This window comes from Melospiza georgiana, chromosome 26, assembly GCF_028018845.1.
Source record: "Melospiza georgiana isolate bMelGeo1 chromosome 26, bMelGeo1.pri, whole genome shotgun sequence".
NCBI classification, from domain to species: Eukaryota; Metazoa; Chordata; class Aves; order Passeriformes; family Passerellidae; genus Melospiza; species Melospiza georgiana.
In genome coordinates, this window is record NC_080455.1 from 3,031,879 (window position 1) to 3,059,797 (window position 27,919).

Genomic DNA, 27,919 nt, shown 5'->3' on the forward strand with positions numbered 1-27,919 from the left:
ACAGAATCCCAGAGTGTTTGTGTTGGAAGGGACCTTAAATCCCATCCAGTGCCACCCCTGCCATGGCAGGGACACCTCCCACTGTCCCAGGCTGCTCCAGGCCCTGTCCAGCCTGAGAAGCCTCTTGCTTGGGTGGTGCTGCTTTTGTTCATCTTGCAATATTTGGGCCGAAATATCTTGACATGTTCAGAGAATCCCAGGATGGTTTGGGTTGGGAGGGACCTCAAAGCCCATCCAGTGTCATGGCAGAGACACCTTCAGGTTGCTCCAAGCCCTGCCCAGCCTGGCCTTGGGCACTGCCAGGGATCCAGGGGCAGCCACAGCTGCTCTGGGAAATCCATTCCAGGGATGGATTCCACAATTCCTGATTCCCAATCTCCCATCCAGCCCTGCCCTGTGGCAGTGGGAGCCATTCCCTGTGTCCTGTCCCTGCAGGCCTTGTCCCCAGTCCCTCTGCAGCTCTCCCGGAGCCCCTTCAGGCCCCAAAAGGGGCTCTGAGGTGTCCCTGGAGCCTTCTCCTGTCCAGGTGAGCAGGCCCAGCTGTGCCAGGCTGGCTCAGAGCAGAGGGGCTCCAGCCCTGGCAGCATCTCCGTGGCTCCTCTGGCCTGGGGTCCCCAGAGTTGGACACAGGTGGGAACATGGAAATCACCACATTGTGGTGTCACACCCCAGTTCCACTCCATGGCAGATATTTCATCCTAGAAGAGGCATTTCCCTCACAGCTGTTGATGTGACATCTGCTGATCTCAGTGTATTCCTGTCTCCGAGCCCTGTGCCAGGCTCCCCTGCCTGGCCCTCATCATCCTCCTCTCTCTGACAGTGCTTCCCTACAGCTGCTGCTGTGCCCTGACGTGTTGAGCAGGAGGATGAATTGGATTTCCCTCAAATTCTTGCTCCAGGGCCTCCAAATCTGAGCATGAGGAACATTTTAAGCTCCTGCTCCAGCTGTTGCTCAAGCAGGACCTTGGCCCTTGGAATGAGGGGATTTTCTGCCCTTGCTGCAGGGTTTGGCAGGAGTGGGGGTGGTTGTGCAGCCAAGCTCAGCCCCCCACCCTGAGGAGCCCCCAAAAAGCTCTGGATTCTCCATCAGAGTGTGAGGGGCACTGGGAGGGCCTGGCTTTTTCCTTTTCTCTGGTTCTTGCTGTGTTTCTGTCCCTCTGCAGTTCCAGCTGGGAAGGTGCTGCCACCCACCCTGGGGCAGCTCATTGCTCATTCTCCTGTGCAGTCCCAGTGCTCCCTTTGTGTTGTCTGCTTGTCAATGAGCCCACAGGAGAGGGCCAGGGCTCCTGGCTGGATGATTTCCCACCAGAAATTCCCTGGATTTTCCTGCTCCCTGTGCTGCTTCTGTGGCATGAGCTGCTCGTGTCTCTGCAGGCCTTTGGCACAGCGTGTGCTCCCTGCTGCAGATCTGCCTTGAAATAAAATCCAAACTCTCTTCTTCCCCCCCTCTCCTGCTCCAGAGGGTGGTTCAATTCTCCAGCCAAATGCCTGAGCAACTTGGGAGTTCTCAAAGTGTGTGAAATCACCACAAAATTGCAGAGTTGGGGAGTGGGATGGGGGCAGATAGGAAAGGGAGGGTCCCAGGGGGGGTTTTACCCTTTCCAGGGGTGATTTTATCCTCCTTGGGGGTGATTTTATCCTCTCCAGGGGTGATTTTATCCTACTTGGGAGTGATTTTAGATTTTATCCTCCCCAGGGGTGATTTTTCCCCTCTCCAGGGGTGATTTTTCCCTCTCCAGGGGTGATTTTATCCTACTTGGGAGTGATTTTAGATGTTATCCTCCCCAGGGGTGATTTTTCCCTCCCCAGGGGTGATTTTACCCTCTCCAGGGGTGTTTTATCTTCCTCAGGGGTGATTTTATCCTATCCATGGGTGATTTTATCCTTTCTAGCAGTGATTTATCCTCTCCAGGGGTGATTTTGTCATCTCCAGGAGTAATTTTATCCTCTCCAGGGGTGATTTTATCCTCCTCAGAGGTGATTTTATCTTCCTCGGGGTGATTTTATCCTCCTCGGTGGTGATTTTAGATTTTATCCTTCTCAGAGGTGATTTTATCCTTCCCAGGTGTGATTTTATCCTCTCTAGGGGTGATTTTATCCTCCTCAGAGGTGATTTTATCTTCCTCGGGGTGATTTTATCCTCCTCACAAGTGATTTTACTCTCTCTAGGGGTGATTTTATCCTCTGCTCAGGGGTGATTTTACCCTCTCCAGGGGTGATTTTATCCTCCTCAGGAGTGATTTTACCCTCTCCAGGGGTGTTTTATCTTCCTCAGGGGTGATTTTATCCTCTCCAGGGGTGATTTTATCCTTTCTAGCGGTGATTTATCCTCTCCAGGGGTGATTTTATCCTCCTCAGAGGTGATTTTACCCTCTCCACGGGTGATTTTATCCTCCTCAGGGGTGATTTTATCCTCTTCTCAGGGGTGATTTTACCCTCTCCAGGGATGACTTTATCCTCTCCAGGGGTGATTTTATCCTCCTCGGGGGTGATTTTAGATTTTATCCTTCTCAGAGGTGATTTTATCCTTCCCAGGTATGATTTTACCCTCTCCAGGGGTGGTTTTATCCTCTCCAGAAGTGATTTTATCTTCCTTGGGGTGATTTTATCCTCCTCACAAGTGATTTTACCCTCTCTAGGGGTGATTTTATCCTCTGCTCAGGGGTGATTTTATCTCCCAAGGGGTGATTTTATCCTCCCCAGGAGTGATTTTACCCTCTCCAGGGTTGATTTTATCTTCCCTAGGGGTGATTTTATTCTCTCCAGGGTGATTTTGTCCTCTCAAGGGATGATTTTGTCCTCTCCAGGGGTGATTTTGTCCTCTCCAAGGGTGATTTTGTCCTTTCCAGGGGCAGGACATGTGTCACAGCACCCCAGCACCCTCCTGAGCCAGGCCACAACACAGGAACAGGATGGGAGCAGCTGGAATTCACACATTCAGAATTTTCCTGATGCTCTAAAATCAGCTTTTTTTTGGTAGGAGCAAACACCCACAGGGAAAAGTCCTGCAGCCAACCATTGTGGGGAGAGCTTTTCCCTGGAACATTTCTGTGACAGGAGAAAAGAACCAACTCAAGCAGTTGGAAATGCTGAAATGGGCACTTGGGGTGGTGCTGTCCCCCAAACCCACACAAATTCATTTACCCATTGCCTGAAAATACTTTTGGGGTGCATCTGCTCCATGCTATGGTGAAGATGTGACCAGCAGGGTTGTGCAGGGGTGTCCCCTCCTTCCAGCCTTACCCTGAAAGCCTCAAATTGGGGGGGTTGAGAGAAAAGGGGTGAGAAGGAAATGATGCTCTGGCTGTGCCCTCCTTCACTGAGGGGCACTGGGATGAAGTGTTTGTCCCCAGGTGAGCAACCAGAAGAAAATTAAAGGTTTCAGGAGGTGGCAGTGGGATCTGTGTCCCTGCTCAGGACACCTCAAAAAAAAAAAAATCTCAAAAATCAAGGAAATCTCCAATTAGCACACCAAAATTACATAAAATTAGTATTTCTGCCCAGTTCAAACTAAAACCCCCACACTGTCCCAGCAGATCCCAGTCCTGGAGCTCTGTTCCCTGCAAGGCAGTGCCTCTGTTTCCCTCAGAGTGGCTTTGCTGGGGGCTGATGGCCCCAAAGAGGTGACAATGCTGTAAAATGCCACCCTCTGTCCCCACGGGGTGGGTGCCACAGCTGTGCCCCCTCTGCACTGCCCCTGAGGGCCTGGGGTGGGCATGGGTGTGGGGATGAGGGAAATGTGCCCCAAAATGGGGATGGACCCCAAAGAGGGGCTGTATCCAAATACAGGGGCTGTGCCCCAAAACAAAGGCTTTACCCCAAAACAGGGCTGTACCCCAGAGCAAGGTCTGTATCCAAATACAGGGGCTGTGCCCCAAAACAAAGGCTGTATCCCAAAACAAGGGCTTTATCCTAAAACAAAGCTGTACCCCAAAACAGGGCTGTGCCCCAAAGAGGGGCTGTACCTCAGAGCAAGGTCTGTATCCAAATACAGGGGCTGTGCCCCAAAACAAAGGCTTTACCCCAGAACAGGGCTGTCCCCCAAAACAGGGCTGTGCCCCAGAGCAAGGTCTGTATCCAAACACAGGGGCTGTACCCCAAAATAGTGGCTTTATCTCAAAACAGGGCTTTACCCCAAAACAAGGCTGTGCCCCAAAGAAGGGCTGTGGCCCCAAATACAGCTGTACCCCAAAACAGGGGCTTTACCCCAAAACAGGGGCTTTACATCAATACAGGGGTTGTACCCCAAAGCAGGGCTGTACCCCAAAACAGAAGCTTTACCCCAAAACAGGGATGTACCTTAAAACATGAACTTTACCCCAAAACAGGGGCTTTATCCCAAGACAGGGATGTACCTTAAAAGAGGGGCTGTACCCCAAAACAAAGGCTTTATCCCAAACGAGGGGCTTTACCCCAGAAGAGGAGCTTTACCCCAAAATAGGGATGTACCCCAAAACAGGGGCTTTACCTCAAAAAGGGGCTGTACCCCAAAACAGGTATGTACCATAAAACAGGGGCTTTACCCCAAAACGGGGGTTTTACCCCAAAAAGGGTCTGTACCCCAAAGCAGGGCTGTACTCCGTTCCGGGGCTCACTCACATATCAGGGCCTGTCCTATAACGGGGTCCATACCCCCCATGCCGCTCCCTGCACCAGGCCCGTGCCCCGCCCGCACGGTGGGATCCATATCGCGACAGCATCGCGATAACCCACACCGGAGCCACATCCACCAGTGGGGCCGGACCCTGCAGGGTCCCCTACAGCGCGGTGTGCTCCCCGTGTGAGAGCCGCGCCCTCCATCCCCGCAGGGCGCTGAGGCAGCGCGGGCCCTGTCGCGACAGCGGCGCCGGTCCCGACAGCGGCGCCAGGCAGCGCGGGGTTAACCGGAGCTGCCGTAAAGCGCGCGGCGCTGCCGCACAGCCGCAAAGCCGCCGCCTGCCGGCCGCTATTCCCGAACGCGCCCTACGCCAGCGCCGCTGCGCCGCCACCCTCGCGCCCGCTGCGCTTGCGCCGCGCTCCGCCCCGCCGCCCGTATTCACCAAGCGCTGTTGCGCCGCTGGCGCGCGGGCGCGCACGGGCGCGGCGCGGCTCGTACGCCGTTGGCGCAGCGCGGGCCGTACGCCGTTGGCGCAGCGGCGGAGGGGAGGCGAGCGGGGCCGGGCCGGGGGCGCCGCCATGGGGGAGCGGCCGCGGGGCAGCGGCGCCGCCGCCCGGCGCTGAGGGACCGCCGAGGTAACACCGGGGGAGCACCGGGGGACGGCGGGGGCCCTGCGGCCTCGGCTCCGCACGGCCGGCACCGGGGAGGGGCGGCCGGGCCGGGCGGCGCCGCGGGCGGGGGCGGCGGGGCCGGGGCGGTGGCGGGGGGGGTTGAACGGCGGGAGGGGCCCGGAGAGAGGAGGGGGCTCCGGGGGTCGCGGGGGCGCCGGGAGAGGCCCCGGCTCGGCATGGAGAGGTCGCCGGGCCGTGGGGCTGAGGAGGGGTCGGTGTGGGCCTGGGGACAGTCGGGGGCTGTGGGGGTCACGTTGGCATCGGGGGCTGGGGAGGCTCTGGGGCCGCGCTGGGGTCAGGCCGGGCCGGTGTGAGGGCCCAGGGCCGCCTCGCCCCGTCCCTCCCGGCCGTGCCGGTTCTGTGGCCCCGGGAAGGGCTGCGAGCTCCCGGTGCCCCCGAGGCCGGGCGGGCGGCGGGGATGGGGTCGGATGGGCCCCGCCGTGTCCCCGCAGCCTGCCCCAGCCTCGCAGCGTGTTGGCTCCTTTGTATGTGGCTTTCCTCCCTCCGGAGGGCTTGGGAAGTGTTTATTTGGGGAAAGGACCGTGCTGAAGCTGGTATTTCAAACGGCTTTTTTTTTCCTCAGCGAAGCGGGTGAGGATGAATGCGAGGAAAGGGAAAAGTGCCCTCCCCCTCCTGCCCCCAGCAGACAGGAGCCGATTTGAGCTGTTGGAGGTTTGCAAATGAGGAGGCTCTGCCGGAGGCCCGTGGCTCCTGTGGCTGGCTGGCAGGAGGGAGCCGAGCCAGGGCTCTGCATCTCGGGCAGCAAACAACGGGAAGTTGTGGGGATGGTCAGGAAGGTGCCTTTTCTTTTGTGTGCTGGGCAGCGTGAGGACTTGCCGTGTTTGGTGTATTTTAAAGTTAAAAAGCAAAGTTTTACAAACGCCTTTTGAGTTGCCGTGATATCAGTCAGTTCCAAACAGTTCAAGTTAGCCTGGACCCGGGTTGAAAGGTGTGTAAAACCTTTGGAAGTTGCCTCCTTAACTTATCCGTTTGTTTTCCTTCCACACAACAAGTGGTTGGAGGTGTGGAAGTGCGTTCTGAGGGGTGTGTGAGTTCACCTGCCAGCCAGGCTGCCACACACTGTGTGCCCCCATCTCCCCGCGGCCAGCACACAGGTTTGAAAACTGGGCCTTATGTAACAGATTGGAGCAAACGTTTGGTGTTTGCCAGTGGTCTGACAAAGAATTGCTGCAAATTAGGGCAGGAGGCCTCCATGGGGAGCCTTTGCCGTGGCAGGATAGGCTTGGCTGCTGTGAGGAACTTGCCAAAGATTTGTTGGTTTTGCTTTCATTTGGTACGGTGCAGATAGGGACGTTGTTTGGTCAGTGTTTTATCACTCCTGAGCAGCTCTGGGGTGCTGGGAGGGTTGTGGTGCTGCCTGGTCCAACACCACCAGCAGGCTCAGCTCTGTGGCAACGTGAGATCTGGAGGGGGTGCTCAGATCCCTGAGCCTGGAGAGGTGGTTTAGGGGTTTGATCTCCTCTGTGAGGCCTTATAAATCACTTTAAAATCACTTGTGTCGCTCCTTGGCCTAAGCAGCAGCTGCTTTGTTTGCTCCTGCATCCACATGGTGCAGCTGGTGTGGTTTGCAGGGCAGAGACGGTGTCCAGGAGCTTCCCTGGGTGCTGTGGATGGGAGCTGGGTGCTGTGGATGGGAGCAGGGTGCTCTGGATGGGAGCAGGGTGCTCTGGATGGGAGCTGGGTGCTCTGGATGGGAGCTGGGTGCCGTGGATGGGAGCTGGGTGCCGTGGATGGGAGCTGGGTGCCGTGGATGGGAGCAGGGTGCTCTGGATGGGAGCAGGGTGCTCTGGATGGCAGCTGGGTGCTGTGGATGGCAGCTGGGTGCTCTGGATGGGAGCTGGGTGCAGGATGGAGCTGAGTGCAGGATGGAGCTGGGTGCTGTGGATGGGAGCTGGGTGCCGTGGATTGGAGCTGGGTGCAGGATGGGAGCAGGGTGCTGTGGATGGGAGCAGGGTGCTGTGGATGGGAGCAGGGTGCTGTGGATGGGAGCAGGGTGCTGTGGATGGGAGCAGGGTGCTGTGGATGGGAGCAGGGTGCTGTGGATGGGAGCAGGGTGCTGTGGATGGGAGCAGGGTGCTGTGGATGGGAGCTGGGTGCTGTGGATGGGAGCTGGGTGCAGGATGGAGCTGTGTTCTCTGCCCCCAGCAGCTTCCCTGGGTGCTCTGGATGGGAGCTGGGTGCTGTGGATGGCAGCTGGGTGCAGGATGGAGCTGGGTGCTCCATGTCCAGCAGTTTCCCTGGCTGGAGCTGTGTTCTCTGCCCCCAGCAGCTCCCCTGGCTGGAGCTGTGAGCTCTGCCCTTGCTCTGGGTGCAGCTCCTGGCCCCGGTGGCTCAGCAGGTTCCTGGTGCTGCTCTCAGAGCAGCCTCCTCGCCGTGCCCCTCGTTTTGTATTCCGTGTCAGAGCTCCTGTGCAGCCCGGGCTGTTGTCAAAACTGTTCATTCGGGAGTGACTCAGCGGATCAATGGGAGTGACATGAGGGCTGTGCTCGTGGACAATCAGTGGTTCCTCCCCCCCTCCAGCCCCTCTGGGCTGGAAGACACAACAACGTCTGGGAGCAGCTGCCAATAAACCACAGCCTGGCTGTGCTCCGGAGCTGTCTCCCCCTGCCCAACCCCTTCCCTGTTGTGTTCCTAGCTGGGATGAGCTGTGCTGGAGCAGCACTCCTGTGCTTGGCCGTGCCTCCAGGTGTGTGCCTGGCCCTTGCAAGCCCAGGGTGGGTGGGAAGCTGTTTATCTCTGCCTTCAGACAGGAACTGCGGCTCCACAGGCACTGAAGGGAGGGCTGAGGAAGTCTCCGGTGAGCAGCAAGCCCTGATGTGCTGTGGTGGGGTGAGCAGGAGAGCTGCAGCCCCCGGGCTGGGGTGGAGACCCTCCCCTGGCTCTGCAGGGTTTGGTAGCAGAGGGCAGCAGCCTGGTTTGCCCTGTGCTGCTCCTGGGACTGCCCACTGCACTCTGAGGAGTCAGAGCTCTTTCTTTGTGGTGCTGCTGAGCAGGGACACACTTGGGTGCCAGCACAGGAGCTTCCTGCGTGTGTTTGCCTTTTTGCTGAGAGCCTGTGGGAACAGCTCTGCCCACAGCCCTGTAATTGGGCTGTGCCTGGGCAGACGTGGCTCCTTGTGGGTGCAGTGAGGAGCTGTGAACCTGAGCCTCCTTCCTCAGCCCAGACACGGTGTGACCTGGAGTCTGCTTCTGTCCAGCTGTTCCTGTGAGCTGGGAGGGAGAGCAGGTCCCAGCAGCTCTGGGGTTCTGCAGGAGCACAAGTCATCTTCCTGTCAGAAAAGCTCGGTGAACGGTTTTGGGGTTTCGTGAGAGGCTGCTTCTACTTCCTGCTGCCAGTTGCTGTCCCTGGGAGATTCACTGCTACAGAGGAGCAGCAGCTTTGGTTGTGAGGGAGGTACAAAGGTGATTTTCTGCTGGGGTAGCTGAGTGTGGAGCTTCAGGCTCCTGTGTCAGGCACCCCGATTCACACCAGCTGCCCTCCTCCTCCTGAAGAATTCTAAATTCCTGCCCAGGCTGTAGCCCTGCAGCCCTTCCTGTGGGCAGCCCCTCCCTTGCCTGTTACATTGATGCATTATTTCTAATAACTGCCTTGGAAAAAGCAGCCTGTGCACCAGGAACTGGCGTGACAGGACGAGGAGGAATGGCTTCCCCTGACACAGGGCAGGGTTAGATGGATACTGGGAAGAAATTCCTGCTTGTGGCAGTGGTGAGGCCCTGGCTCAGGTTGCCCAGAGCAGCTGTGGCTGACCCTGGAAGTTCCAAGGCCAGGTTGGATCAAAGGAGCACCCTGGAGTAGTGCAAAGGATTAGGGGGTGGAACTGGGTGAGCTGTAGGCTCCCTTCCAACCCAGACCATTCTGTGATTCCATTCTGAGGTGTTCCAGCACACCCCTGCCTTGTCTGTCCCACCCTGTGAGGTTTCTGTGGTGCTCAGAGCTGTGAGCCCCCCACTGACAGCCCCACAGCAGGGACTGTAAAACCACAGAATGTCTCTCTGCTTTCCACTCACTGCCTTCAGAGCGTGCAGCAGCAGATCAGCACCCACCATCAGCCCTGTGTGGTGTAGGAAATGGCTCTTCAGGTAAGCTGAAACTTCTAGGTAAGGCTTTGCAGGGTGGTTCAAAATGCTACAGAGAGCAGGAAGTCTCTGGTTTCACCCACCGCCCACAGTAAGGAGGGTTTGCTCCTGCAGCACAGGAATTCAATTAGTTCTGTAAAGAGTTTAAATTGGTTTCTTTGGCTCCAGTGAGATGGTGGATGGGAGTTCTGTGTCTCCAGGAGGATCTCCCAGTGCTAGGGAGTCTGTTCTGCTGGGGGGGTGGTGGCAGTGGCCTTTCCAAGCAGTGCCCTGCTGTCACCTGCCTCCCCGCTGCATCAGGAATTAAATGAGTTCTGTAAAGAGTTTAAATTGGCTTTTTTGGCTCCAGTGAGATGGTGGATAGGAGTTTTGTGTGTCCAGGAGAATCTCCCAGTGTTTATGGAGTCAGTTGTGCTAGAAGGTTGGTGGCAGTGGACTTTCCAAGCAGTGCCCTGCTGTCACCTGCCTCCCCACTGCATCAGGCCCCTGGCACTTGAAACATCACAGCAGAATCCTCCTCACTCGTGGGAAACACAGCTCTTGAGGCCTTGTGGTGACAGTGAAACCAGGTGCTCTGTCTGTGAAAGGCTTGCACTGAGATGGTGACATGGAGGAAACCCAAAATCCTGCCCAGCGAGGCCCAGCTGAGCTGACCCCAGGCTGGGGAAGGGTCCCAGTGCCACAGCAGCACAGACACATCCCCTGGTGCCTGGGGACTGCTCTGAAGGAGAGCTGGGCACTGCTGTGTGTTGTGCAGTGTCTGCAGGGCAGGGGTGGCAGTAAGTTGGATGTGAGAGCAGGATTTGGGATGAGGCAAGGCACTGTTGCCTTGGAAATAAGGTGCTCTTGGCCTCCCAGGGTGCTGGAGTCTGGAGGAAAGGAGCGTTCATTTTTGAGTCATTCATTTCTACATGTCCACCGAGCAAAGAATGTCCTGTAGCCCTTTGTTACTTAATGTTATGTAATGCTTTTTAATGAGGCAGGGCTGGCCTTTGCTTTCCCAGTGGTGAATGAGACAGTTGGCAGGTGATGCACGGGCTTTGTCACCCTGACAGGGATGTTCTTAAGTTAATAAACAGGGGTTAAGGTTGAGCTTGAGCTTGGATTTTGTGCAGCTTTCCTTTGGAGGAGCTTTGCAGCCCTGCAGCTGAGCAGTTTGTGCAGCAGGAGCGGTGCTGGGAGGGCTGTGGGGGTTCCCTGGGAGCACAGCCAAGTCTCTGGGGGTTTGTTCCTCTTCCCAGGCTGGGGGCTGCACAGTCTTGCTAAGAGGGGCTGCTTGGTGTGGGTGGCTGAACGATGGGCTCAAAAAGGTCAGTGGAAATCTAATTTAAACCCCAACAGAGCTGTGTTTGTGCTACAAAAGCTCCATTCTTGCAGACTCTGTCCTTGCCCAATGTTTTCAGGTAAAAAATCTCGCTGCTTTTGAGGTAGCACCGAGGTACAAACAACAAAGCAAAAAACCCTTTTTTCTCTTATCCTTTTTTTAGCAGGGACTGTTGGCAGTGATGAAGTTTATACTCTGCTTGGTTTCCCTGGTTTGATGTGGGGAGAGGATGGTGCTTTCCAGCAACTTCTGTGCCGTGTGTGTGGGCGAGGGGCAAGCTGAGGCTTTTCTGGAATCCCCTCGCCCCCAGCTCTGCCAATTCCTCTCATCCCAAGGCAGTGCTGATTTGAGTCAGTCTGGTTTTGGTGGTGCCAGGCATAGGGAATGTTTAGGATGGACTCTGGGAGCACAGGTGGGGTCTCTGTGCTGGTGGTGCCAAATCCAGGGAATGTTTAGGAAGGACTGGGAGCACAGGTGGGGTCCCTGTGCTGGTGGTGCCAAATCCAGGGAATGTTTTAGGAAGGACTCTGGGAGCACAGGTGGGGTCCCTGTGCTGGTGGTGCCATATCCAGGGAATGTTTAGGATGGACTCTGGGAGCACAGGTGGGGTCTCTGTGCTGGTGGTGCCAGGTACAGGGAATGTTCAGGAAGGACTCTGGGAGCACAGGTGGGGTCTCTGTGCTGGTGGTGCCATATCCAGGGAATGTTTAGGATGGACTCTGGGAGCACAGGTGGGGTCTCTGTGCTGGTGGTGCCAGGCACAGGGAATGTTCAGGAAGGACTCTGGGGGCACAGGTTGTTCCCTGTGTTGGAAGGGGCTGCTCAGAGTGAAGAGCAGCACTTGGCTCTGGGAGTGCAGGGTCAGTGTGCTGGGGGATGAGGAGGTGTTGGTGCTCACAGGTGCAGGCTGGTCTCTGCCTTGAGCCTTGGGAATTCCTGCTCAAACTTGCTGCAGCTCGTCCCTCCATGGGCTTTGGTGGCTGGGGAGGGAATGGGAAGTGCTCAGAGCTTTAACATTTCCTCCAGGGTGACTTGCAGCTGGTTTTAAAGCCACGCTGTTTGCTGAGGGGTGTCTGTCTCATCAGGGGATCTCCCTGAGAGCTTGTCAGAACCCCCAGGAGATTCCCCAGCTTGAAGTGCCATCATAAGTGTCTTGGGAAGGAATTAGAGAGGAATTCCAGCATAGCAGAGCTCTCCATCTCCCCCAACCATGGGGATGTTGCCAGGAGCAGCTCTCCACTGCTCAGTCCCTCTCCTGCTCCCAGGCCTGCTCAGAGCTCCTGGGCTTACAGGGGAGTGAAAGGGAAACTCGTTCAACACACCCCGTGCTGAATTTAGCAGGATATAGAGCAAACCCTCTGAGTGTGAGTGAGTGTGTCCCACATCTGTGCCATTTAACCTTTCTCAGGGTAACTGTTGAGGTGTTCTGCTGTTGGAGCAGACTCTGGTTTGGGTTGGTTTTTCCAGGGGCTCTCTGCGACCTGCCTGCACTGGGGCTGATGGAGCAGCCAAGCTCAGGCTTGGATCATCAGCAGCATCTGGACATCACAGAGCTGCTCTGGGGTGCAGCAAACCTGGCTCTGCAGGGCTCAGCTCTGCTCCCCTGATCCATGTGGGAAGTGCCCATGACATCCCAGGACCTGAGTGCTACCAGGCTTCAGGTGTACTGACCTCAGTGCACGTTTCTTTTTCCTCCTCACCCTTCCCTCTCCCTTTTACCGTGCTGCCATCTCTCTGACTGCTCTCCTGCCTTGCTGGGATGTTTTCTCACAAGAGCCAGCACGTCTGTGAGGGGCTGGGCTGCCTGCAGAGCAGGAACAGCCTGGAGCATCCTCTGCACTGAGGAGCTGGGCATGGCTGCATGGAGAGGTGGGCACCTTTGGGAATGCTGCTGGTGCAGCCACAGGCAGGCAGCACAAGGTGTGCAAATGCCCTGGGTGGCACCCGTGGTTCCCAGCAGGTCTTCTCCAGTGTCTCTCTGAGGATATAAAATCACAGAGCTGGAGATGAGGCTCAGGCTGGTGCAGAGGATGCACTGCAGCAGCCTTGGCTGGGTGACAGCAGACACCCGAGGTGTGAGAAAGCACGAGCAGGGACAGTTCCCACTGCTGGTTGTGGTCCTGGCAGGGCACCTGCAGAGCCTGAAACCCGACTGCTCCCAGGAGAAGAGTGTCACACTCAGTGCTTTGCTCCTATTTTTGTTCAGAGCCAGAAATCAAAGTCCAGAGCGGTGCTTCTCCAGCCAGAATCATTGAAAGGCACTTGTTGTTGTTTTAGGGCCAATATTTAACTTGTGCCTTCCATGAGGAATGCCTGTTAGACTCCAAATATTTGCCTTAAGGAAGAAGTTTGAGGGAAGAATGTCCAGAGCTGGTGGGGAAGCAGGAGGGATTCAGGAAATGAATTTAAGCCTGTGCATGTCCAGGTGTGTGTGGCACAGCCTGTGTTCCCCTGGCAGGTAGGAGCAGCTCTGGCTGAGCCCTGGTGTGGAATGGCTGGGAGGAAATGTTTGTGTGCTGGAGCTCAGGGCGTGTCTGCTCCCTCAGCCCAGTCCTGCCTGCCAAGGGGATTTAAAGGCACAGGCTGGGAGCTGCTGCTGTGGGCAGCCAGGCTGAACTTGCTGATAAAAGCAGCTTATCAGAAAAGAAATGCCTTGCTGCTTTTGCTTTCGCTGTGCTCTGTGGTGGCAAGGGTTCATCAGCTGTGAAATCCTCTGCAGTGGATCCTGCTAATGGCAGGATTTCCATTCCCTGGGCTGGCTTGATGGGGTGTTCATGTCTTCTCACCTTTCACTGTGATCCTTCACCTTTCTGTGGGATCCTTCACCTTTCATTGGGATCCTTCACCTTTCACTGTGGGATCCTTCACCTTTCACTGTGGGATCCTTCACCTTTCACTGTGGGATCCTTCACCTTTCACTGTGGGATCCTTCACCTTTCACTGTGGGATCCTTCACCTTTCACTGTGGGATCCTTCACCTTTCACTGTGGGATCCTTCACCTTTCACTGTGGGATCCTTCACCTTTCTGTGGGATCCTTCACCTTTCACTGTGGGATCCTTCACCTTTCACTGTGATCCTTCACCTTTCACTGTGATCTTCACCTTTCATTGTGATCCTGCACCTTTCTGTGGGATCCTGCACCTTTCATTGTGATCCTGCACCTTTCATTGTGATCCTTCACCTTTCATTGTGATCCTTCACCTTTCTGTGGGATCCTTCACCTTTCATTGTGGTCCTTTACCTCTCTGTGGGATCCTTCTCACAGAGTGCCCCCACAACCAGGTAAAGCTTGCTGCTGGTTCAGTGCTGAGCTTGTCCCACGTTTCTCCCAGGGCTGTGTGCTGGTGGATGTCAGAATTCAGGTCAGGGTTTGGTGGCACCTCCTCAGGCTGGTTGTGGTGTGTGGGACACAGGGATTGACAGGAGCCTGATTCCCTTCCCAGCCCCTCTCTGCTCACAGGGCAGGTGAGGAGTTCTGGGTCTGCCTGGGAAGTCTGAGCTTCCTTAGCTCCATGGTTACCCTCTGCCCTGACTTGTCATGCTCTGTGCTGTTCATTGGATGGTTTTGGCTGGGTTTGACTGTTTTAGGCCTGGATACAGAGAAAACATGTTTCCTCTTGAAGCAAAACCAAAGGCATGTGAGGCTGTTTTGTGGCTCAGCACAGCTCTGAAAGTTTGGGAACTTCTTTGTGCCAATGTGGCAAAGACCTTTCAACCAACCCTTAGGCCCAGCCTGAAGCTGAGCCAAGCCCAGTCAGAGCCTGGCTCTGGCTCTTAGTCCCAGCTTTGGTGCTGGGGAAGCAAAGAGGAGTGAGAGCCCCATCCAGCTTGGAGGATAGTGGGATGCTGGGCAGCTGTGGGAAGTCTTGGTCTCTTTCCATAACGAGAGTTGATGGGTTTAGGCCCACAAATTGGCTGCTTAATGAATGAGGGAGCCAGGGGAGCTGTATCCTGTCTGCAGGGGTTGAAAGAGGTGATGTAGACTAGAAACATGAGTAATTAACTCCAAAAAAACAGGAGAATTTGGGGGTTTGGATGGAAGTGTGTACTAGAGAAGGGTGAACGTGTGTTGGCTGGGATTTCTGGGACAAACCAGAGAAGTGAGAGCCCAGAAATGAGGGAGAAAGGACAGTCTGTTCGTGCAAATAATGTTCCAGGTATTAATAGCAGCAAGATGAAATGGGTCCTCCTGGAGGTGTATCCTCCATGCCCCTTCATGGCAATGATCCCTCTGATTTTATAAATCAAGCCCTTTGTGTAGGGTTGAAAGAAGCAGGTAAGGGGAAGGGAGGAACCAGCAAGGGTGTAGCTGTTTGAGAGAATCTTTGGGATGAACCCCTTGAAAGATTGCCAGTGCACAGCAGCACCTCTCCAGCTGTGTCAGTCCTGTGCTCTTCCTGTTCAGTCCTGGCCTGCTCATCCCTGCAAAATACACAGGTGGGGGACGAGGGAAGATGAGAAAAAACCCTTTGGAATGTGCCTTTCTGATGTGGAGCTTGGTGCAAACCTGACCAAATCCTTAATCCACAAAGCTGTCCCAATGCTTAATAAAGGGTTGTGAGGCTGATCCTCTGTGTGAGGGATGGAGGAGTGAAAAGATCCTGCACAGCTTGTGGTGTGACCAGCAGTGGGATGTAGGTCTCTGCTCCTTGTTTTGAAACTCATCCCTCCCTGCAAGGCAGCAGGCTGGGGTGCTTGCTGGGCTTTAGGAATTTGTCCCAGTTAGTCTCCAGTTAGTTGTGAATCTCTGTTCTCTATCCTCTTTTTTTCTCTGAGATCACAGATGCTTCCATGCCCATCTGTGAAATAAGCAGGTCACCTCCACACCTTTGAGAGGCTGCAGGGAAAGCTGGAAAGGATTGAGCTGCTGATGGTCCTGTAGTAGAGGGGGTGGGAAGATGAACTCATGGATCACTCCCTGCTTCCCTCACGGTGCTGCTGGCTCTTGCAGGGAAGCTGATGGATGCTGTCATGGCACAGAGCATCCCTCTGCCCCAGTTATTCTGCAGGAAGCATTAATTGCATGGTGCTGCTCTTTTCTCCTCATGGTCTGTGCTGTGGGTCCTGCCTGTGGCCCTGGAGTGCTGTCCCTGCTGGGGAGGAGAGCTGGGAGCCAGGGCAGCAGCAAATCAGCTCCTGCTCCTCTGCAGCAGGGAATCTGACAGTTCTTTGGGGAGAGGTTCCCCAGGTAGCCCCCCTGGATGCTCACCCTTCCCTCCCCTCTTGTCCCCCCAAATCTGTATGGTTTGGCAGTCATTTGAGGGGAAATATATGGGGCTTGGAGCAGCCTTGGGAAGAAAGCAGAGGGAAAAATGTGGGACAGCTCAGCACCCAGAAATGGAAACAGCCCTTGTCACCAGTGGGAATGACATCCCTTCCACCCACCCTGCTCTGGGATCTCCAGGACAAGGGACCTGCTCTAGCTGAGCTGGTGGTGCTCCCCCTTTCTGTGTGACCTCAGGAGAGGTGGGAAGTTGTGATTAACTGTAGTTTGGTGATTGAAGGAATAACTGATCCAGGCACCCCTTTTTTTCCCTGCCTTGCTTTGCAAAAGGCCACCCCAGATCTGCCAGTGCAGCTGCTTCCTAACCTGGTTCTGTCAAGAGGATATGGGTTAAGGGAAAAAAAAAAAAATCCTACAGTTAAAAGTGTTTCTGCCAACCCAGATCCTGCTGACAGAAAAGGGGTTGGGAGTGCTACACATGACAGGAGGCCAGGCAGATCTGTGCAGAGTGACAGTCCCCAGATGGCTGAGGAGCAGGGAACCCTGCTGGCACACACAGCTCAGGCCTTTGGCAGCCAGGCTGGAATTGTTCTGAATCTGCTGAGCTGGGCTCTTTGTGGGTCTGTTCCCCCCTTTAAACTGGAGCTGGGGTGTGCATGGCTCATCAAAAACAACTTCCAGAATATTCAACTTGCCCCTTGCCCCCATTCCTTGTGGGATGAGTATCCCACATCTCAGAGGTGGGAGGTGGAGCTGTGGTTTCCATTCCTCCAGTGCTGCGTGTTGTCTCTGCCTCTTCCTCCCCTGTCCCAGGCAGGGCTGGGAGGGAGCCCTGCTTGAGGTGCTGGGCAAATCTGTGTCACAGCTCTTGCCCATGGGAGTGATCACAGAATCCCAGAATCATTTAGGCTGGAAAAGACCCCAGAAATGGAGTCCAACCTGTGACCAGTCCCCATACTGTCACTCAGCCCAGAGCTCTGAGTCTGTCCAGTCTTTGCTTATATACCTTCAAGGGTGGTAACTTCACCATCTCCCTGACAGCCCCTTGCAATGTTTAACAACCCTTTTTAAGAAGAAATTCCTGCTGATATCCAGCCTGTGTTGATGAAGGTGACAGCTTCTCTGGTTTCTTAAAGCTGTCTGGTTTCTCAAAGCCACCCAGGTGAGTTTTGGCTCTCCTGTCAGGAGCTGGTTGCTTTGCCACACAGAATTCCCAGCTCCTCACTGGGGCTGCTTGGAGCTGCTGGACTGAGGGGTGGCACCTTCTGCCTGAGCTTTTGGGTGCTCCCAGTGCCTCCCTGGCTCTGCACTTGGTTCTCTGCTTGGCACAGAACAGCTCACCCTCCCAAGCTGTTGGATTGGGTGTCCCTCCTTTCCCACACCTCTGGAGTGGCAGAGCTGGGTGGTGTCCATCTTACCCTGGCAGGAGGGCAGCCACTCTTCAGGTGTGGCACAGGTTGGGAGAAGGAGCAGGAGGGGAGTTGCTGGCTGCAGGCATCTGCTCCATCCACCTCCTGGAAATGTGAACCAGGAAACAAATCTGAAACCAATCTGGCAATCTCCAGGTCAGGGCTCTGACCCACTCCTGGGCTGTGCCCTGTGCCAGGTTACTGCTGTGTGCCAGGTTCCTGCTGTGTGCCAGGTTACTGCCCTGCCTGGAGAACACACCTGTGGTCAGGGCCACCATCCCTGCAGGTGACCTCAGAGGGCACAGCAGCCTTTGGGGACTTTGGGGATTTTCTGCCTCTTCTGCCACTGCTTTCTGTGTGACATGTGGCAGTGTTGTGCCTCAGTTCCCTCTTCTGTAATGACACTTTCTTGGTGACCTACTCTGAGGCAGCTGCTGCAAGGAGCAGAGTGAGAGCAGGGGGAGCATTGGTCTGGAAAGCCCCTGGAGCCTGTGACAGGGACATTGGGAAGATAAGATGGCTGATGCTGCTGCTTGGATTGTTTCCCAGCCTGCTGGGAGAGAAGGAGGTGTGTGTCCAAGCCCAGGAGCCATGTGGTGTGGATGCCAACACAGGAGAGCAAATGGGATCTCTTCTGGGGTGTCCCACCTTGTGTGTCATGTAAAGAATTTGCAGTGGCAGCATCCACCCCTGACATCATCTGCTCTCCCTGGTGGCCTGGACTCTCCAGGAACAGAGGGGGTTTTCTCATGCATGGCTGCTTGGAAAGCTGTGGTTCAGATAAGGCAAGGCAGCAGCTGGGGCATGGGGATGTCCTGCCCTCCAGAGATGGTGCTTTCCAGAAGAGTGAACGTCACCTGTGTCCCTGGCACAGGAATTGGGAGGCTGGTGCAATTCCTTGTTGGGATTCCCCTCCTGCCTGTGCCCTGCACACAAGGATGCCGTGCAGACTGAGTGGAGGGAGTGGTTTTGCTCATTCTGTGCTCATTAGAGGCTGCAGGGAAGGGAAATGAAACCACTTCTAGCTCTGCTAAATTCTGATCTGCTGCTCCCTGGAAGTTGGGAGCGAGCTGGGATACCCTGGGCTGTTCTGTGCTGTTCAGATTTGTGCTGTGGGGAGCCTGTGGTGTGAGTCAGGGCAGCAGTCTGTTCCCTTCTCCTGCTCCTGAGCTTATTTAGGAGCTGCTCCAAAGGCTGTGGGGGGAGCAAGTCCTGAGTGTGTCACTGTGGTGTCCCACTCTGTGAGGAGAGTGCCAGGCTTGCCTGTGCTGGTTTCGGTCAAGTTCCTCTTTGGGGAGGAAATCTCCTCCAGGTGCAGGAAAGGTTTTCAGACCCAGCTTGGGCTTGGAGGAGGAAGAGAAGGGAAGGGAGACATAGGCATCCAGAAGTTTGCTTTTGTTATGGGAGATGTGTTGGGAAATGTCTCTTTTCCTTTGTTGAACAAATGTTGATCCCATCACCCTGCCTTCCACTGATCCCTCACAGTGCCAGAAGGAACACACATGAGGGATCTCTGAGGACATCCTTGAATGGCTCATGTTCTTCCTCAGCTCTTGTACATCTCCCAGCAGCTGACAGCACTTGGATGTCCCTGTGTCCTTCCTGCTGCTGCTCCTGGCCCGTGGGATGCCAGAGTGGTTCCTGCTCTGGAAGCAGAGCTGTCCCACGAGGAGCTCTCCCACAATGTGTGGGGGGACATCCCACCCCTCCATGTGCTCAGAGCCTCTGACTCACACCAGAACAGCTCTGGGGGCTCCTCTGGAGGCTCATCCTGCTGTGACAGGGTTGGATCATCCCGTGGGCAGTGTCCCCCTCCAGAGATGGGGTGGCTCCCCGGGGAGAGGGGCTGGCTGGGGACAGCAGTGCTTCTCCAGGGGGTCCCATGGGACAGAGATCCCCTCACCTCATGGTGTTGGGGCTGCAGGGGATCCCCTTCTCAATGTCTGAGAGCTGCTCTCAGCTTCCCCATGCGTGGGAATTGATAAAGGAGCTGATAAAGCTGTGTCAGCATGGAGCTGTTGTGTCACACACTGGCTGCACTGATGGCTCAGGGTCCAGGGCTGCCTGCCACAGCTGGGGACTCACTCTGTAGCTTGTGACAGTGGCACTGCAGCCCCTCCTGGCATCTTGTGAGAATGGCTGCTGTGATGTCCTGCCTCAGTTTCTGCCCTCAGAGGCCTGTGGTTACATAAAGGAGGAAGCTTTTGCTGTGGTGCCTTCTCAGTGGGTTCTGGTGGAGAGTGTGGACCCTGCTCTGCTTTCAGTGCATGGAGAGAAGCAATGGCACCATACACAGCATTGTGTGTGTGATGGGGCTTTGTGATGGGATTTGTGGTGGTGTTTGGCCTGTCCCAGGGCAGGGAGGGCAGGATGCCTTCCCATCCCCCTGCTTGGTGGGAAGAACTCATTTCATGCACTGGGATTCAGAGATCTCTGCTCATTTGCTGTTTCAACCATCTGACTTGGCACTAATGTTTAAATACAAGTGTGTGCTCTCATGTATTACTGAAAATTCAGTGGAGGGAGGGAAGAGCTTGAAGTTTAGCAGCAAGTGGCCTGGATGCCAGGCTGGGAAACAAGCCCATCCCAGTGTGTTGGGAAGTGGATGTCCCTCCTGCCCTGGGGAGGTATGTCACAGTGTTCTGTGCTGTTCTCCCTGTGCCCACTGTCCCCAGGAGATGCTGAAGCAGGTGGGCTCAGGATCAGCTCTTGGATGGACACATCGTGGCCTCCCAGCTGCTGCTGTTCCCCTCTGTGCTTTGCTGGGCCATTCAGAGCCAGAGGCATTTCCTCTGGTGTTTCCTGCCTGTGTTTGTACCTGCTGTTCCTCTGGGCGTGCTGTCAAATCCTCCTGCAGCAGGTTGTCCCCAAGCCTTGTCCTTCAGCTGGCCATGCTGGAGCTCTCTGGAGCCAGGGCAGCTCTCAGCTCTCAGGAAAGGTGCAGCACACCTCTGGCTGCAGTGGAGGTGGGGAGGGAGCCTTCTCCTGTTCTCCCTGGGAGCTGATGGCTCTTCTTGCACATCCATTCCCGGGCGTGCTGCCGGAAATGCATTAAGATCCCTTATCGAGGGAAAGGCAGCACTTCATCTTGTTTTTATGAAAAGTGTGGCTTTCAGTGTGTGGGAGTATTCAGGGACAGGGCTGGGGAAGCAGTGTAGAGATGGTCTTAACCTTATTTCAGGCTACAGCAGCGCAGGAGGAGGTGTTCCAGCCTCAGATGGAAATGGAAGCTGTTGCTCCCAGCTGCTGGGTGAAAATTATCTATTTGTCTAGAAGGCTGTTTTTTCCCACTGCCTGGTGACTGTGAGGCAGGCTGCAAGCTCTGGGGAGGGGAGGAGGTGGAAGAAGAACTTGCCTGCTCAGAAACCTGAAAGCAGAGCTTTCTCGCCTGGTTCTTGTGGCCCAGCACAGTGACTGTCATGGCCAGACTGGTGATGTGGTGGTGATGAATTTGTGTGTTTGTGACACATGTAGGATCATCCCTTTCACAGAAAGGCTTTGCAGGGAAGTCTTAGTGCTGCCACCTGAATCTGAAGCTAAATCTGCTCTAGAAGCTTCTGTGGAGCAGGGGATGGAGAGGGCTCAGCCATGCCTGTTCCAGCTGTGCTCATGCAGCTCCCATCCCTCATCAGCTAGCTGCCCTTGGGCTGCATCCCCATGGTCCTGCAGGGCAGGCAGGCACTTGGATATGTTCTTATTCAACCTCCCAGGGAAGGAAAAGGGAACCTTTTATGAGCTGTGAAGACTTTGGGTATTTTTTCCCACAGCATCCAGGGGCAGAGGTTGAGGTACAGGGTAGGGCTGCCTGCCCTGAAGGTGCTGTGGGCTCTGGAGTCTGTGCTCAGGAGCTCTCCTTGGGCTTCTCTGCTTCCCAGGGTGAGCACAAACCGTGATTTGGGATACAGATTTTGGACCCCTGTTTGCAGGCAAAGCCTCTTTTGCAGAGAGTTTCCAGGCATGAAAGCAAAGTTCAGGTTTTGCAGGAGGTGAGCACTGGGGACCTGCCCTTTCCCAGTGTGTCAGATCTGCCTGGATTGTTCTGCTCCAAAACTTCTCAGATTTGGTGTTGGTGGAGCAGCTGAATCTTGGGCTTTATGCTCTGGGCATGAGTGGATTAAAAGCAATGTTGGATCTTGACTAGAAAGGAAATCTTTGCTGGCTCCTTCCCAAGATGAGCATGCTTGTGATAATGAGTCTGTACAAGAACTGGGCAGGATGGGACTGGTTGGAAAATGTAAAGGTAAATGTATGGATGGGGGAGCAGGAGAAGCAGAAGCCCTGGGACTGGTAAAGACCTTTCTGCTGGCCAACTGCTGTGGACTTTTGGAAGGCAGCTGGTTCCTCTCTGCAGCTGGGTTTTCCAGCAGCAGCAGCATGGATTTAATTAGGATCCAGTGTCTCCCTGGAGCTTACAGCATTGGGGGTGCATTGTTTCATTTACATGGAAAACCCCGTGGCAGAGCTGCCAGACCTGGCTGAGGGCTGGGACCAGGGGTTGAGTCAGGGGCTGTGTGAAAAATGCCTGAAAATGCCTGAGTGGGTCCAGCTCCTGATGTGGTGAGTGGGGGGCTGAGGGCTGAGACCCCTGAACTGAGTCAGGGGCTGTGTGAGGAATGCCTGAAAATGCCCAAGTGGGTCTAACTCCTGTCATGGTGAGTGAGAGGCTGAGACCACTGGGCTGAGTCAGGGGCTGTGTGAGGAATACCTGAGTTTGTCCAGCTCCTGCCATGGCGAGCAGGGGGCTGAGACCACTAGAGTGAATCAGGGGCTGTGTGAGGAATACCTGAGTGGGTTCAGCTCCTGCTGTGGTGAGCAGGGGGCTGAGGGCTGAGACCCCTGGACTGTCAGGGGCCATGTGAGAAGTGCCTGAGTGTGTCCAGCTCCTGCCATGGTGAGCAGAGGGCTGAGGGCTGAGACCACTGGGCTGACTCAGGGGCTGTGTGAGAAATGCCTGAAAATGCCCAAGTGGGTCTAACTCCTGCCATGGTGAGTGAGGGGCTGAGGGCTGAGACCCCTGGACTGAATCAGGGGCTGTGTGAGGAATACCTGAGTGGCCAGTGCATCCCAAGATGGGCATGGCCTGAGCTCCTGCTGTGGTGAGTGGAGGCTGAGGGCTGAGACCACAGGGCTGAGTCAGGGGCTGTGTGAGAAATACCTGAAAATGCCTGAGTTTGTCCAGCTCCTGCTGTGGCGAGCAGGGGGCTGAGACCCCTGGATGAGTCAGGGGCTGTGTGAAAAATGCCTGAGTGATTCCAGCTCCTGATGTGGTGAGTGTGGGGCTGAGGGCTGAGACCACTGAGCTGAGTGAGTCAGGGGCTGTGTGAGGAATTCCTGAGTGTGTCCAGCTCCTGCCATGGCGAGCAGGGGCTCCAGAGCAGCGTCACATCCTGGCTGGGGTGGCTGCACGTGTCCCACGGAAATGCTGGAGCAGAGGGGAAGGGATGGAGCACTGGGAGCTGGACTGGATGGAGCAGAGGGGAAGGGATGGAGCACTGGGAGCTGGACTGGATGGAGCAGAGGGGAAGGGATGGAGCACTGGGAGCTGGACTCTGCTCTCCTTTTAAGGTCTCCCAGGCAGGGACTCAGCTTTGTCCATAGTGAACTTCCTTTCTTCCGGTGCTACAAACTCTGGCTTAGTAAAACCGAAACCAATCTGACATCCTGACTGGCCTTTTCTGCGCTGGACTGGTGAGAGATTCTGCAGAATTGCTGCATGGGCAGAAAGCAATTTGTTGTTCAGAAGGAGTTTCCTGCTCTGGTTACCTGCCTGCTCCCTGGGCCCTTCCTCTTACGGTAAGAGCACAGCAAGTTGCAGTTCCCCAGACAGAAATTGTCCCCTGTGTGAGCAGGGACAGCAGAGTGCTGCTGGCACAGGCAGTGGGCTGGAGCTGGGTCATTTGCTCACCTTGACATCCTCCAGCTCCATGCCACAACTTTTCCTGGCCCAGCAGCCCTGCGGATGGCTGATACAGGTCATGGAGTAGGGATGGTGATGGTGACATCCCAGAGGCATCATGGCAGGGCTGGGTGGGAAGGTGGAAATCAGGTACCAATTGTTCCCTGACTCCCTCCTGCAGCCAGGGGTTTGCACTCCCACCACCCACAGTGCTTTGGTTCCTCCTCTTTCTATGCAGTGGATCCCACATGGGGAATGCATCCCAAAATGGACATGGCCAACAACTGGGAAAGGGCTGCCCCTGGCTTTGCTGGGCACAGTCACATTAGAAAAAATGACTTTACAGCCCCCCTTTTGTGGGGTCTGTAAAGTCAACCAAAAAGCTGCTTCCTTTCAAGTCATTTCTTGTAGAGCTTCACTGTGTTTTCTGGTTATGAATTCTGCAGCTGGAAGTTTAAATTTGTGCCTGATGAACCCAAAAAGGTGAATCAATGCTCTTGGGCACTTGGTTCATGGATAGGTTTGTCTGACTTGGGCTGGGTTTGTTATTTCCAGACCAGTTTTCAGATCTGGTCTTATTTTAGCATGTGTGTATTTACTGTTATTATTTTTCCTAGAGAAGTATTTTCAGCTTTTTGCTTGGTTCCTGTGCTGCTGCTGAAATTTCCAACGTGGCATTTCCAGCTCCTTGGTGGAGCACAGTTTAATATTTTCCATCCAGGTGTAGCTGCTTTGGATGAGGATCCAAGGAAAAGAGTGAAATTGTGCATTGGGCTGGGAGTGAATTGGCAGCTCATGACAGTGGAGATGCTTCAGGAGGGTTTTTTTTGTGGCTGCTGAGAGATTTAGGAGTGTCTTTACTCTGTGGGCTGGTTTCAAAAACATGAAGGTCTGGGTTGTTCTGAATTTGGCTGTTGAGGATCTGAGTTCTGCACTTGGACTGTCCATGGCACATTGATTTCTTTCTGCTCATATGTGCAGGGAGCAAATATTCCAACAGTCCCAGTGCTGTTGGCTGAAGAGGAGCCTGGTTCCTCCTCAGATATTTTTGGGTGCAAAATGACTCCTGCTGACCTGCTGCTGGAAAGCTGACACTGTGCACACACACTGCTGCCAGGCAGGGATTCTCCTCATCCCCCCTGAGCTGTGGTGGGAGTTTGGGGTGAAATTCTCCAGCTGCTGCTCCAGGGGTGTTGTGGCACAGGGCTGGTGCAGCCCATCTGTGCTCATCTCCAGAGGAGGAATTTTTTTGGGTTAAGATCTCACCAGTTTAGGGAAATCACACCAGCTCTTGAGTGGTGCCTTGTGGTTTTGTTGGAAACTGAAAACTGGTGATCTGCCTTCATCTTTTACTTCCTTTTTAATTCTGTTGTATTTGGAGAACAGTTTGAGTTTTGCTTTCATTCCCTTGCGCAGGGGACACTCCAGGTCTGTGGGCACTCCCAGCTCTTGGGCTGCAGGAGCTTGAGGAACAGCTGAGGTTTTGCTTTTAAGACAGCCTGGTGGGTTTGAATATCACCTGGTGTCCTTTAGAGATCTCTGTGAAACCACACACAAATCATGACTGGTGTTTTGTGAGAATCTGTTTGTGGGGGAGTCTCCAAAGTGGGAAGCAGGACACCCCTTCAGCAGAAGCATTTCCCTGCTGCCTTGTTGAAACTCTGCTCTCTTCATTGTTAGCTCCCTCACAGAGGGAATGGTGTGGCACAAACATTAAAAAAAAAATTCATAGCAATCTATTAAAAAGCCATATTTGGGTTCAGAGGCTAGGAGAAAATAACTTTGAAACAATTTGGAGCTTGATTTGTTGTAGGTTTAGAGCTGACCAGAGTTCGCAATGTGATAAAGGTCTCCTGGGGAAGGGAATAGCCAGTAACAAGAGAACATTTCTAATTTAGAGAAAAGTTTAATAGACATGAGAGCTGGAGTAGGAAACCAGAAAGAAAAATCTGTCATCTTCACAGCACAGCTTAACTCTAGGGAAACAACCAAATGCTTTATTATTTTTTAAATTATTTTCTTAAATTTATTTATTACGTTGTGGTTTTGTGCATTGGATGTTTCATGGATGTGGCTGAGAGCCAGGGATGGATATCTGGGTGAAACCCTGAGGTGCTGGGAGCAGGGCAGTACCTGCATGTGGTAACTTCTGCCAGGCTCAGCACGTTCCTGCCTCGTTTGCTGCAGTCACTTGTGTTTGTCCTGTGTGGCTGGAGGTGATGGTGTGTCTGATTGTTTGCTCAGAGAGTGGATTTATGGTTTTAATTCTGGTGCTGGGAGCGTTGTTGGCTGTGTCCATCCCTGGGGCCATGCAAGGGGAGGGCCAGATCCTGCCCATGGGGCACTGGCTGGGCTGGAGGTGCCCAGGGTGCCCTGTGCCCACTCTGGGAGCTGGGTGTGATCCTCTCTCCTCACTGCAAAGAGCTGGGAAGCCAGGAAGGGAGTAGAGGTTTGGAACAAGGGTGCTGGGATCATGTTGGATTAAAAGCTTTGCTGCCACAGTTCAGGGTTTCTGTGGGTTGGTTGTTTCTGTTGGGTTTTTTTTTTTTTTTTGTTTTTTTTTTTGCCTCTGAGCACTAGAAGAAATTCTGGTAGAAACATTAGCCTCAGCTTTATTCCTGTCTTCTTTTCAAGAAAGAATTTGGATGGAAGAAAAGCATGATATGGACATACTGCCCATGCAGATTTCTTAATTGTAAATATTGGGGCACCAGAGTGAAACCATGCTGGGGTTTTTTTTTTGCTGAGAGGGAAACCAGCCAGCACTGTCAGTGCTTCAGACACTGCTGGTGCAGTGGCAGTGGTGACAGAGCTGTGTCTGCCATGTCATCAATGACTCAGCCTGGTGGCACTGCATGGATGACCCAGGGTCTGTGTTTGGTGGTGAGGGGCACAGCAGGGGCAGGGGAGTGGGCTGGGGGCTGCTCTGTGGGGATCCAAACAGGGGATTTGTGACCACTGGGTACTCCCTGGTCTGTGTGCAGGCAGCAGCAGCACAGCTGGGCTAGGTGGGGTTCACAGGATCCTTCAGGTGGGCTGGGTGGGTTTCACAGGGTGCTGTTCCTTCAGGTGGGCTGGGTGGGGTTCACAGGATGCTGTTCCTTCAGGTGGGCTGGGTGGGATTCACAGGATGCTGTTCCTTCAGCTGGGCTGGGTGGGTTTCACAGGATCCTTCAGCTGGACTGAGTGGTATTCACAGGATCCTTCAGCTGGGCTGGGTGGGTTTCACAGGATGCTGTTCCTTCAGGTGGGCTGGGTGGGTTTCACAGGATCCTTCAGCTGGGCTGGGTGGGATTCACAGGATCCTTCAGGTGGGCTGGGTGGGGTTCACAGGATGCTGTTCCTTCAGGTGGGCTGGGTGGGATTCACAGGATGCTGTTCCTTCAGCTGGGCTGGGTGGGGTTCACAGGATGCTGTTCCTGCCTGGTGGAGCTGTTCCTTCACTCCTGGCTCTTGTCCCTGCAGATGCCTTGAAGCAGGCAGGGGGGACTTGCTGAGCTCTCAGCACCATTCAGAAGCTGAAAAGCAGCCAGGTTTTCATCTCTCCAGGGATCTCACATGGAGGAGGTGGATGCAGGGAAGTTATCCCAGTGTAACAGGCAGGATGTGAAGGGCCAGGGGCTCAGTGCACACCCAGATCACCACAGAAGGGGTGGCAGAGCCAGGAGCTCTGGAGTCCCTGAGCTGAGCTCTGAGGCTCCCCCAGCTCTCAGAGCAGCCACACGTGCTGGCAGGGCTCCCCCATGGCCCTGCATGAGCACCTCAGTGACAAACTATTGAACAGGAGCTTCCTGTTGTGCTGACACCAACACCATCCTACAAAGGAGCAAGGGGAGTAAACAGAGCTGTGCTGGCTCCTGCCTCGCTGGAGGCTGGAAAAAGGGTTGGAGAGCAGGAGGAGGCTTCTGAACCCAGTCTGTGTTCTGGTGTTCTGATGTTCTTGTGGCTGCACTTGGCAGAAACTGCTGGGAAAGTGACTGCTTCCAGGACTGCTTGGTTTGTAAGGGAGTTCCTGGGATGGATAAAGGCCCTTTCACCCCTTGCCCTGCTGCTCCAGCTCCTCCACAGCTGCTGTGCCCAGAGTGGTGCACCCTGACAGGGTCAGCACAGCTCAGAGATGCTCACATCCAGAGCTCCCATCTCCACCAGGTTCCTAGAGCTCCTCAGAGCAGTGAAACTCCTGTTTTCTGAGGGATCCTGAGGAAATGGGGCCAGAACAAGCCAGCCTTCCCTTGCCATAAGGAATGTTCTGCTCTCCTGGTTGATTTGCTTGAATCTCCCCTGACTGGAGCTGTTGCTGGTGGAGCTCCCAGGTGGAGTGAGCTCCAGGGGCTGCACAGCCCCTCTGCCTCTCAAACCCATGGAGGGAACTTCCCTGTGGGATCAGGATGAGTTTCCTCCAAACAGCACATCCATGGAGCTGAGTTCCAGCCTGTCCAGCTGCTGTGCCCAGCTCAGAGGAGAGTGTCCAAGGGTGGAGGAAGCTCAGGAGATGTCTCAGGAGCCTGTTGGGTGCTCACTTGGTGGATAACTGGCTGGATGGTCACTCTCTAAATGGAGAGCAGTGACCAGTAGTTTCCTCAGGGGTTGGTACTGGGACCAGTGCTGTTTTACATCCCTGCTGGTGCCATGGACAGTGGCACTGAGGTTTGCTGGTGACACAGAGCTGTGTGGAGCTGGAGGGAAGGGATGGGGCAT

The 27,919-nt window shown here is 54.7% G+C and overlaps 1 protein-coding gene across 2 annotated transcripts in view; it reads left to right on the forward strand.

The window, feature by feature from the left end:
* Positions 1–5,168: 5,168 nt before the first annotated feature.
* The window catches only part of CSNK1G2 (casein kinase 1 gamma 2), a 43,016-nt gene continuing 20,265 nt past the window's right edge, over positions 5,169–27,919 (forward strand). For both annotated transcript variants that reach the window (XM_058040653.1, XM_058040654.1), the window contains exon 1: positions 5,169–5,232. The gene's annotated coding sequence lies outside the window, so the exon portion shown is untranslated. The remainder of the gene's footprint in view (positions 5,233–27,919) is intronic.